We start from the raw sequence: 14,099 nt of genomic DNA on the forward strand, positions 1-14,099 counted from the left end.
TTTTTAAATTTCGAATTAGAGAGATTATTTTATTATTTTTCATTAATTATAAATCTAGTTCTAATTTAACTTCATCGTGGTAATTAATTAGACATGTCTCGTTCTGTACGTAAACACGAAGGGGTGGTTAGGGTGTGTCGTTAAAACTTCATAATTTTTATTGTGTATGTGCACACATCTAGTATTAAATGTAACCTTTTTATGTTAAAGTGCATTCCCAAGCATGAAAGCTTTGGTACCAAATATTCTGCCACCAAGAAAATTGATCGTTTTCATTTAGAGCGGTCATGATCGGTCATGAGCGGTCATAGTCGAAGGTATGATACGCAGAACGATCTTCTCACCTTTTGCTCAAATGCCTGGTGGATGATAGGCATTCAATATATATAAATTAACATCTAGAGACTTTAATGTTCCCTTTCAACAAACAAATAATTTATTTAGTTATCATGAAAATTATTGGGCAGTGATTCCGTGTGATTTCTGTGGACAGTGCTTGCCAAGACTAATTGTTAATTTCCCTGCAACCTATTCCATTGAGTAAAAGCCTACAAAATACGCTGTCCCAGTGCAATTTTATAAATAAACATGTCCCAAAAGGACGAAGACACTTGAGAACATTCTCGAACGTCCGTTATCACTATGCCCTATTCGGTAGACCATCTCCACTCCCATATATAACTTAACTCAAAAAGAACCAATAAAATAATAATATTTACCATTCAACTAAATTTATTGACATACTTCATTATATATATAAAATCTTTAGCATTATTTCACAAACCTTTATATATTTAACAGCCCGCACTTGAACATCGTGGTCTAATAAGCTGCTAATCTTCTTCAGAAGAAATCGAACCATTTGATCATCAGCCATAAACGATATCTTTTTTGGTTTTTCCATTTTAAGATATCAGATTTCTCATCTTGCGTCTCGTTCAAAAAAAATGCTGATGTCAAAATTATTAAACGAATCATATTTTTGTCTAAAACAACGTGATAATATTAGTATTCAATCCATCACAATCGTATTCATTATATTTAGTACAAATAACATAAATTTAAACTGTTACAATGAAATAAGTCTTGTTACATACAGAAATATATCAATATAAATAAACATCCATAAAATTAAATAAATAAACCTTAAACTTTGCTAATAAATTTCAAACTATGAAACCTTAACATACAAATTTGACACACATATATATGTAAATCTGATAATATAATGCAACTGAAATATAAAGCTATATATCCTCGGGATAATTTGTACAAATTCCTGTTCAAATAACAAGCTTTGAGGAAAACAGCATAGTAATTTTTAAAACACATTAATGTAGACTTCTTTGTTACAGTATTATTAAACAAACGAATAATATTTATTCCTTTGTGTAGCAGTAATGAAGATATTCTGAATTATTTAATAACGTCGACGCTCACTGCATTTATTCCTTATTAAGTATGATAATTGCTTTATGAAATCTAACTTTAGTAATGTATTAAAATATTGATTATACAATTTATTCATTTTCTTAATATATTTTTTGACGTGCAATAATTTATTAAAATTGTATATTAAATTACGTAGTAATAATAATAAATGCGGCGTATTCTATACTAATATTATGAAGAGGTAAAATTTGTTTTTTTTTTTTTTATACTTATATAATATGTAGCTGGTAATCTCCGAAATAATGACCAATAAAAAAAAAATTACAGTGCCTTTGTCTATGGGCGATAGTGATCACTCACCACCAGGTGTCCACCGTCCACCGTCCAATATTATAAAATATACAATCAATAAAACTACTATTTATATTCATTAAGAGTTTACAACAACAAATGACTTTTGAAACATGATAAATTGCATATCAATACAAAAATATCCAATAAAAAAACATTTTCCGAATCTAGTTCAAACGTAACGTCTCATTTCAAATAAAATAACATAAATATTTATTTATTCCGAAATGAGTGTATATGTTTTTTTTTTGTAAAATAACAAACATTTTCATGTAGTTGTCCAATAAACTAAGTGAGAAGCGCATTCTTGCTTTCAAGCGAGGGCCTTTTGTCCGGCCGTCCGTGTACCTACATGTCACCCTAGTATTATAAGATTGCCTTACGCTACGGAGGGATTGTGAAAATTCTCAAAGGCTTTTTAGAAAGTAAAAGGAAAAGAAATAAACTTAGTTTTATATAAATTAAATGAATTATTTATTTATTAAACTTCACTCTATAAAAACTAAATTTGAACTAAGTAAAAAAAAAAACATATGTGACTGGATATATCTCACTGTTGGGTTTAGTTCTAATTAAACTTGAAGTATATACAACGCTACACCAATGTTAGTTTGTGTATCGTTATGTGACAGGTTTAGGTCCAACAAGTACAGTTGCTGTTTATAATATGTCCTTTGGAATTGGTTATTATCCCTTGGAAACGAAAATCAATGAATGGAAATTTTTATCAGTAGAAACAACACAATACACAAATTGACCTGAAATTGACCTATTTTGAAAATGGACAAGTAATAACATTGAAGGTTAACGAATTTATTCGACGGTAAATATATATTACAAGATACTTTATTTTTTTTAAATAAAATTAACATTTATATTGCGAATGAATATTTAATCAAAGTTCGAAAATGTTTATTGAATATCGTATTTCAGATTAGGATCAAAATTCGGTCGACCTTCCTCGCCTTTGATGTTTCTATTGCCAAGACAGTTATTTACTTTTAACGTTATAATAATATTACATGAATGTTAGCTTACGAGTAATTAATATGATAAATAATTTCATTCTAATAATAAAAAACGAGCAGTTCAAAGTTCAATTATATTTTGGTTTTTGGAATGAAGTTCTTTTACGCTGCTTACAGTAGAGTGAACAAGCAGAAATCCTCACGTAAGGAAAAATTGTTAGGCCTCCAGGCGATCTTTCTATCTCTTTCTCACAATATACGGTTTTATTTTAACGTATTTTTCGTTGTACCTATTATATATGTTCATCGGATGTCCTACGGCATCTCGCATTTTTATGTTTTTTATTTTTTTCATACATTATTTTGATATCGTCGTGACCGATTTTGGTCACGGCTGATAATCTCAAGGGTCACCAGCCAACAACGCACGACGTATTATAGTGCACAAGTGTGTGCGGAAACACAGTGCTACTCTCTGTCTCCTATATCTCATAAAAGAAAGAAAATGAAAGAGATCAGGCGCATGGCCAATGGTTTTACGTGCTTTCCGAGATAATGGGACTGTACACAGTTCCGACTTCCAATTTCCAGACTCCGGGCTGTTACTGAGAACTTTTTTCGGCCCTACCTGGAGTTGGAACCTTGGGATCGGTGGTGGATAATATAGTGAATAGAAACATTAATTTTTAGAATAGAAATAAGCTGGTTACCTTACCTCCTACTTTTGCTTATGTTCCTCGTTGCTGAGTCGATATGGATAATCATGTTTTAAATGGATAGATTTATTTAATCCCTAAAGTGATCCTGTTTCATTTTGAAGGAAAAATCAAACCCATGAAATGAATAAGATGAACCAGAAAAACGAATGAAATAGATAAATTGATTTGTAAGTTAATCATGTTAGATATTTTATAGATCATAGGTACTATGTAAAATTGGTACTAATTGATTTGCCGAGTTTAAATTTAATTCAGTAATACTATTTTTATTGAATAGACAGAGTTTTTAGGTAGTCCATGTTTTTATAGAAAAAAAATTACATCTGGGCGACTTAGTAGAATGCCCCTAGATCGTAATCAACAACGTCAAGATGCAAAGGGTATAATCGCGGTTTAAAATTAAATTATACACAATGTATTAACAACACACATCTGGCAAGTTTATATAGTTTCTTAAAAATCTATACTAATATTATAAAAGCAAAATTTACGCTGTCTGTGTGTCTATCTGTCACGACCAAACCAATGAACCAAATTTGTTAAAAATTCGTATGGACCCAGCTTGAACTCCAAGGACATATGCTATTCTTGTATTTCAAAGCCTGATGATCAATCCCCAAAATGCGAACGAAGCCAGGGGGACATCTAGTTTTCCATTAGCACAATACTTTTTAAGGCATATATTCTTAATAAATGTATCGAAATAAATCATAGTAAGCAATATAATTTAATAGACCCAATCTAAATCATTTAACTCTTTGGCAATAGCACAGCGATATAAAGCCAAAACGTATGAAAAATCAAGAACAGAACCATCCGACCAATGATAAATCGGCCCAGCTTATTATTTTTGTCCATTAAAATTACGAATGGCCTATTTTTTCGGTACATTCGAGATTTTTGGCAGATTGCCGATTCCTGCGGCCGTTGTGTGACTTCGTCGGTCCCACCACACATTGAGTTGTAAATCAAATTTTGCATTAAGTAATTAAATTTATGAGTCGTTTATAGCTACGGGAAATTGTTGTTAAACGACAATTATTTTGTTTGTTTTTTTTTTCTTCTATGTCCAATTGAAAGGGTTAATGAATAATGGAATATCGAGTCTCTTGATCAGACAACAGATTTTTGGGTATCAATTATAAAGTCAATCATATAACTCCGGTGCACTTATGGTATGTGCCAATTAAATTTATTTCCAAGTGTCTTCTGAAATATTTCGATATTTTTGTATTATTTCCAAATATTGCTTTACGGTTTAACTGCCTTTACGGTTTCGGTATTCGGAAGGTTTGTGTTCAGTTCCCGAGTTGGAAAAATAAATGATGTTTTTTCTGTCAAGTAATTCTTAGCAACAGATGATGACTTAGAGGTAGAAAATTAACGGTGCTGTACCCCTTAGCCTCGGAAATCACTTAAAACCGTTGGTTATGTGCTTTATTTTATTATTTTTTTTTTACTTCCTTTATTTTCAGTCCCATCATACTATCAGACTATGAGTGGAAAATAAAATAAAATATATCATTGATCTGAAAAATTATAATAAGATGGTATCCTGCACCGCTTGCGCACATGTGCTGTAAAATATTATCTCTCAAGTGCCTTCTTGTGCACTTCTAATCTCACAGATTAACCGGCTTGACTGAAATTTAGTCAAAGGTATAATTTCAAACTTTTAACACATTTATAAGACCTAACATATCATGAAATCTTTCCGAAAGTAGCTTACATCATCACGTCACCTACGTCGAGATCAGTCGCGAAATCATCAGCCATAATGGGAAATCTATTTAGTTGGAATTTATGAGAATTATTGATTCAAAATATAATTCCGCAGTAAACGTAATTAAAGGTAACACTGTATTTAATTCATTTATTAAACTATTAATATTTAACCTTTTTAACAAAATTTCAGCTCTAACGGTTTCATGGAACTAGGTGGAAATTAAGGTTTAACCCACACATACAAACAACTGAACCTAAATAAAACCTTATAAAAAAATCCCAAGCAAAACTATGGCAATTTAAAAAATATTCGAAATCACCGCTTGTTCCTTTTTCAAAAATTCCTCATGACAAATGCCTTTTCGATAACCAATTCATATTTCTATAAGTGAAATAAAATAATAATTGTTATTTATTCTGAAAGGTATAAGTGCACTCAGTATAGTTCGTTGACCGCAAAAGAAATTAGGACGCAACCCGATGTCACATGATTGAAGTCGAGGGCCGTTGCTCTGAATGCATTCCAACGTATTGTTTGTTGAAGAAATTTTGACATATATGTGAAAAAACTCACTGAAACTTTCATATATTTTATTTTAAATATCCATACCTATACTTTTTACAATACTAACTAGCAGTAGAACCAAGTTCAGCATCATCTGAATAGGTAGGATTAGAATAGAAATTCTATCTGCAAATAGATATTTTTAGTTTCTGTGATCTCTATTTTTCTTATTTCGATGCCCCGGTCTCAATGGGCTTGATCCACGATTCTGAAGGGTTATTGAGTTTTACTGTAAAGACATCTTCAATGGCAGCCCGAGTCTGGCTCATTTTGATGCGTTAGAACGACAGTGTTTTGGTAAAAGCGGTTTGTTGGTTGATACACTCTCCTTCTTGGACAAAACTTATTTTCTTCTGGCGAAAAGAAAAATTCTCATAATTCGAATAGACTTTCATGGAATTTTAGGAAAACGTTTACTGACTTTAAGTATTTTCTGAGGCACGGGACGAAACTGATGCTACTGCGAATTTCTGGACAGTGACACCCAATAACTTAAATGGATCTGATCTAGGATTTATATTTGAACTTGAAGTCTAATAAGCTACACCTTTTTAATATAAAGAGTGACTTTATTATTGATGAATTAAAATCAACAAAAACAGAGGTTCTGTTTAGTTATGACAGGATAATTAGTGGATAGATTTGAACGTACTTACAAGAACGTAGAACGTAGAGCAGATATTTGCACTGCGATAAATATTCGCTATTATTTTCAAAACTTTATGAGACGATTAACGCCTATAGACGGCATAACAATTACTTAGTTTTTATGTCCGTCTGTGTACACATATACTAAAAGTGTTAATAATCAAGTATTTGCTCCCTGCCTAGAATTTTTTTTATTACATAAGTAGGCGGACGAGCAAATATGCCATCTTATGGTAAATGATCACCACTGCCCATAGATAATGGCACTCTAAGAAATATTAATCATTCTACGCGCCACTAGCCTAGGTACCTTTTGACTATAGTTAAGCTGGCTCACTCACCCTTCAAACCAGAGCACAACAGTACTGAGTACTGATGTTAAGCGGTAGAATATCTGATGAGTGGGTGATACCTACCCAAAACAGGCTTGCACAAAGGCCTACCACCAAGTATGCATCAATACTTTAAACTAATCTTTAAACACATAAAGGCTTATGAATAGAGTTTAATTAAAATAAATCAAAGGAAATCCATGTTATTTGGTGACGTAAATATATACAAGATTACATGTGTGTACATGTACGTAAAAAACAGACGATACATTAAAAGGAACAGTAACCCATTTGCAAAGAAATGTGTCGACTCTTTATTTACATCTCGTTTTAAAATCAGAAAAAGTATTTTGCAAAATAATGATATTTTTTTGTCTGTTACGCTACGTTTTTCATGCCAGTGCGTCATTTGTTCCGTTGGTAATGATCGCCCGTAATTGGAGGGACCAGGTTGAACGGTATTAATGACTTTAATGATTTTATGTCTTTGACACTTAATGACGACTGCTTTAAGTATATTATTTTTAATACGATAATTTTCATATTTAATTAACGCGTTATTGATAAACATTATGATTTATAAAATTATTGACGGTTTCATTTTTCGAATTATATATTCTAAAACATGTTTATACTGTTTTATATTTTTTAATATTTCTTTGAAGTGATCGGATAAAGGTCATTGAATTTTAATATCATCTGTTAATAGATTTTTTTTTTTTTCATGTCGGGTATACGTAAAGCTGATATAGTCGTTACTCGTTTCGTTATAAATATATACATAATCATTCATCAAAAATAAACCTTGATTCAATTAATAAATTATTTATAAATTGGTGAATTTACTTATAAACGTTTCGAATTTCATTTAAATATATATTCGAAAGAAAAAAAAGTAATTAAAAAGTATGAAATGTAAAATTAATGAAACTGTACGAGTTATATGTCTGAGCGTGGATTACTAATATATAATAGATTAAAAATTAGACAGGTGAAACGAAATATTCTTGAATAAACCTGCATATCATGACAAATGAAAAATACACGCAATGGAGCAACTTGGTGGTATAAGCTCAAAGCCAGATACCCAAGAAGAGAGGAAATATTAACCATTCATAACATCGCCAATGTTCCACCAATCTTGGGAACTACGATGTTAAGTCCCTTGTCCCTGCAGTTACACTGGCTCACCCACCCTTCAAACCGGAATAGAACAATACTGAATACTGATGTTAATATCTGATGAGTGGGTACCTACCCAGTCAGGCTTGCACAAAGTCCTACCGCCAAATAAATAAATAAATAAATAAATAGGTATACTCGTATTTAGCAATGAAACTATAAGTAGTTTTACTAAAATCATATATTATGTAAGTTAAATTTCTTCACTGCTTTTGTATCAATATGGCAACATATTACATATTTTTTTTAAAATATTTATTTAAAATATGTTAGATTGACATCAAGATGAGTTTGAGCCAGTGATCGTACAATAAGACACGTTTAACTACTGTATACTTGTTACATATAACTATATACACCTTTAAAAACATGTGTATATAACTAAATAAAAAACACCGCACCATTTATCGGTGATGAAACCCTGTCAGAAGACTTTGACACAATTCCGTTTTGTTCAAACTGCATTTTTCTGAGAATAAAATGACAAAGGCGAAATGACCGTACCTAATTAGATGAAACATACAGTTCTAAATAACGCGCGGGTCACGGAAGTTTTTTTTGAATATGTAATTTACATATGAAGATAAAAATAGCTTTAGTGGTGTTAGGTTTTTATCCAGATTAGTTTAATTGGTTAATCATTCATTATTCTACCATCATACTCTGTATTTCTGGGTTCTGATTTCTGTTCCAACAAACTTCTACGAGACGAGTTATGACAAATAATTAACTTTGATAGATATCGTTAATCGAGATCTAGTATTTGAATATAGAACGTTATTAATTATGGATTCGTAAAAAAATGGCGTGTGTCAAAAAGTGTCAGCCAAGTTGTCATCTTTTCAAGTAAAATTAATACGATTATAAATAGTTAATTAAAACAATGCTGTTTCATAAATAAAATATATTAAATAAGAACTGTTTGTAGTGCATAATATAGCAGAGCTAAAGTTAGTTAATTCCTTTTTCGATTAGAATAGGTTCAGTAAGTCATATCTTAAATCACAAGATTTGCTACGCATTGACGGAGTTGGAGTATTGCGAGGAGTGGCTTATATTAGTTACAGTGCCAGTCTTCAGAGAAATATAACCACGTCTTATCATTATACGGCTGATTTGCTTGTCTTTGTTCAGTTCTGTATGTGTTTATGTATTGCTGTATTCATATATATCTTCTGTAACTATGAAATATAATGTTCATTCCATAAAACAAAATAAGTGCGTATCTTTTGTGTATTTTATTTTTTACGACCGCGTGATATGTTCTAAGCTTATGTTAATTCAGTTTTATGTTATTTTAATTGCTGATTGTCGTGTTACCTGTACAAATATAAATTTTCGACCATGGTTTTATCACACATAAAATTATTATAAACATATATTTTTATAAAATATATGTTTTATTTATAATCAATTCTTGAATTTATTTAATTTTATTTTTAACAAAATATTTTTTTACCGTTTGTATGTCGACTAATGTTGTTTTATTAACTAAATATTCTCGAAGTAAAACAAAATATATTTCTACAATAATTTAAAATGTAAAAGGCTGAGTTTTCTAGATTATAAAATCATTAATTACAAAATAATTCAACTTCATTCCTTGCTTATATACGTACATCTTGTATTGGGATCTTACTGAAAAAGTATAATAATATTTAAAAAATGATCAATTTAATATATATATATATTAATAATTTCGCGCAGGACTACGATAGACCCGACCGTAACCTATCCACAATTATAGTTCATTAAAAATAATGATTGTTTAATTTCAATATTCAAAATTCGTATAATCGAGATATTTCGACATTAATTTCATTATTATTTATCTAAGCTAAACTGGATCTCGATTTAATGTAGTAAAAATAAAACGTTGCATTGAAAAATATCCAATAACAGAAACAAATGCCAATTTCCGTCACAGTTTACATTTTATATCTAATTAGGAATAATCGTAGCGTTTATATAACAAACCGTGCGTCGTATGTTTTCATAACAAAAATGATGCGTTATTCGTAATATGACAATGAATTTTCGAGAATCGTGAGATGTTTGACGGAAGTGGGCTGTGAAACGCGACGGTATCGTTACAAAAGGGTATTGTGTACTTTATATTTATAGCATTTTTGCCGGTTATGTATATAAATGCTTAACCTCAAAGTTATAATGTCCAGTAAATATGCCACAGCTGGACAAATACCTCTAGGACGTGAATTTCAGAGAAGAGTTCATTATACAAATTCTTTTTTTGAAATCAATATAGTTTCTTTTTATAGTAAAAGTAATAAATATAACTGGCTTAGTAAATGAAATACCCAAAACCGTGGAAAGGGACGGCGATATAAATTATATAAACAATTAAATATATTTATTTATTTTTATGAAAAGAGCACCCATATATAAAATATATTTACATTTAAATATAGTATTTCGAAAATATATCCAATTACTGTTTTTTATTTATACAAATTAATAGTTCCGTGCCGAGATGGCTCAGTGGTTAGAACCCGTCTTAACCGATGATTTCGGGTTCAAACCCAGGCAGGCACCGCTGAATTTTCATGTGCTTAATTTGTGTTTATAATTCATCTCGTGCTCAGCGGTGAAGGAAAACATCGTGAGGAAACCGGCATGTGTCTAATTTCAACGATATTCTGCTACATGTGTATTCCACCAACCGGCATTGGAGCAGCGTGGTGGAATATGGATCCAAACCTTCTCCTTGAGGGAGAGGCCTTAGCCCAGCAGTGGGAAATTTACAGGCTGCTAATGTATGTATGTAATGTAATAGTAAAAATACGTTGCAAGACAATAGTGATAAAAAGTAAAAAAAAAAAACAATAATAAAATAAAACAACATATATCTTAATCTTATATATAAAAATAAGTGGCATTTTTCGTTGTCACTTTATAACTCAAGAACGGGCTCATCTATCCAAACCAAATTTTCACGGTTTGTTCGGACTATTTAGTAGATGGTTTATGTGAAGTTTGCACAAAATCGGTCGAGCGGTTCTTCATTTATCACATTTTTTGTACCAAATGATTTCAATAAATGGCGGGTCATTTTGTTAATGGAGATTTTTTAGACGGGGAATTGTCTGTCAAATTAAAAGTAAGTATCAATTAAAAATGAGTATACTCATCCACCAGTTTCAATAGGTAATACGTCTTAATTCAATTTATTATTTCCAAATAACCCAAGGCATAGCATTAAATACTGGCATGTAACACCATTTCTTATTTTAAAAATGATTGAGCTGTAATTAGGAAAACAATTGTATGATTGTGAGGGATTTGTAACGAAATATAGAGAGATTGGAGCATCATTGTAAAACATAATTTTATTTTGCCATCCCGAACTACTGAAATTACACTTGTTAAATGACAATTCAAAAGAGCTACGCAAGAGTCTACTTGAATAAAATTTACTATGCTTATATAATTATACTTATAGCCGGTTTTATTGCCTTCATTCGCAAGGTCTTTTTTCGCCTACAATATCGGTATTGAGATTCAACGTAAAGATGCTGCATTCTTGCCGCTATATTTATCTTTATTTGTATACTAGTGACCCGCCTCGGTTTCGCACGGGTGCAATTAATAAATATATATGATATTCATATACGATATGCAGCTTCTATCTACCAGTAAAGAAAAAATAATTGGAGCATTCCGGAGATTTTCCACTTAACTTACGAACAAACAAAAGTACCTCTTTATTATGAATTGTATTTATGTATACATAATTAAGTTTTAAATGTATATTTGATTTGTATTTGAAATTTGTTACATCATCTCGAATGTAAATAATATTAACTGAGAATAAACCTCAAGTTAAGTTTTCTAATTATCTGACTTTACTCATTGTATAAATATGTATACGAGTATATATTCATTTAGGTATAATTTCTTCATATACGAGCTTACATATATTATTGCCAAACATCACTACCTTTTTGTACTACTAGCTGTGCCCGCGACTTCGTGCGCGTTTTAATTTAACAAAAATTTTATTGTTGTGGCCTAAGTTACTCCTTATTACATCAGCTATCTGCCCGTGAAAGTCCCGTCAAAATCAGTCCAGCCGTTCCATAGATTAGCCGGAACAAATAGACAGACAGATAAAAATAGTAAAAAATGTTATTTTGTTATGTGTATACATACATACATATGCGTTTAGTGAAAAGCGTTTTTTTTTTTATTACACAGACACTCCGATTTTATTATATATGTATAGATAAATATTTAGACTTATTTTCTATTAAAATAATACAAAAAAATCTATTAAAATTAAACTGCTTACGTATCATCGGTAATTGAATACAATCATAACTTTTGACAGACGCTTCTGACCTCAGTCGACCCCCGATTGTAATCGTTGAACATTGATTGTTCAAAAGATTGAATTACATATTTAATTTTACATATATAATAATAATTTAAGGGCCGTTAAATAATAACCTAAATACTCTTAAGTGTGTAATTAGGCTGATATTTGTGGTGCAGACTCACATACGAGGCTGGTGTATATTATAATCGAACACTAAGTTTTAGTTTTTTTACATTAGCAGCCTGTAAATTTCCTGCTGCTCGGCTAAAGCCTTCTCTCCCTTTGAGGAGAAGGTTTGGAGCTTATTCCACTACGCTGCTCCAATGCGGGTTGGTGGAATACACATGTGGCAGAATTTCGTTGAAATTAGACACATGCAGGTTTCCTCACGATGTTTTCCTTCACCGCTGAGCACGAGATGAATTATAAACACAAATTAAGCACATGAACATTCAGTGGTGCTCGAAGTCATCGGTTAAGATGCACGCGTTCTAACCACTGGACCATCTCGGTTCTAAGTTTTAGTTATATGCCAAAAAATATTTTAAAATCAAAAACGCAATTGACACCTTAATTTGACACCGTGATAACCTAATATGGATGTTTTTCTACGATGATTTTTATCCGAAAGATGACTTCACTGACCTCACTGACTGTGATGACGTCACTTGACTACGTCATTCAGTTTTCGTTCAACAATAATAATATAAATATAATGGACTGGCAAATTGGCTCAATGATGGTATAGTCACCACCATCGATATACATTGGTACTATAATAAATATTAACCAACCGTTTTATAGCCAACTCACCGTCATCCTTGGGAACTAAGACTGTGCCTGCAGAAAAACATAATAAACGTATTTTATACGTGAATAGTTCATTTAAACGTTTACTAGCTTACGAGATATATCATAATAATATCCTGCTATGGAAAATCGAAGCTATACGAATGTCCATATAGCAATTCATTTTACAATATAATCATTAATTCTCTTTTTACACATACCAATAATGGAGCTTCCGTTTCAGAGGTATTTATTTCCATTATTTAAAATGAATTTGACTATCATTTCATATAAATTAATTTTCGATTGTAAATTATAAATTATTTTAATTTGTAATAAGTTTATTCAATTGATCAATTGAATGTAATATCTAATTATTTTCTTCATTAGTATGTCTAGCAGTAGAAGAAAATACTCTACTTCTCGAGTAGTAAAGTTAAATGTGAAGAAGTATTATGAAGCGAGATTCATTACATTTTTAAAATACACAAGTTGAGATTGAATAGATTGAGATATTAGGGCTTACATGCTCTCTGAGGCAAGCAGGCAGACAGGGTGAAATTAACCTTCTAACTCCAAACTGAGGATAACAGTTTATGGAATGAAAAAGTTACAAGTTTTACTGACTTGGACTGGGACACGGCAGTTTTTCTAAAACTTTTGTACCAAAAGTATGGCCTTGAATTCGTAAGATGAATAAAGGTATTATTATTATTAAAAGAAAACTATCTAGCTTCGCTGAACATATAATATAAAATTGCACTTTTAATATTGTAAATTTTTTTTTTACAAATAAGTTTTTTTTATTTTAACATGCTATGAGCCGATCCAAATCAATCCAAATCAACGCAAGTCCAACCCAACAGAATGAGTTCAGGACCAACTTATTTACGTGCTTTCTGAGGCACGGGAGGATAAACACTGGTAACGTCTAAAGTTCGGGATGTTAGTTAGAATTTCTCGATAGAAATTATTTTTGCTTCAGGTCGGGTCTTGAATCCAGGTCCTCGGGATCTAACAACCTACCCATTATCGTAGTGGCACCGAGTTATTTTTGCAACTTGCTGGCCACTGCGCCGAAGTGCCACTACA

This window comes from Vanessa tameamea, chromosome 18 (assembly GCF_037043105.1).
Source record: "Vanessa tameamea isolate UH-Manoa-2023 chromosome 18, ilVanTame1 primary haplotype, whole genome shotgun sequence".
NCBI lineage: Eukaryota > Metazoa > Arthropoda > Insecta > Lepidoptera > Nymphalidae > Vanessa > Vanessa tameamea.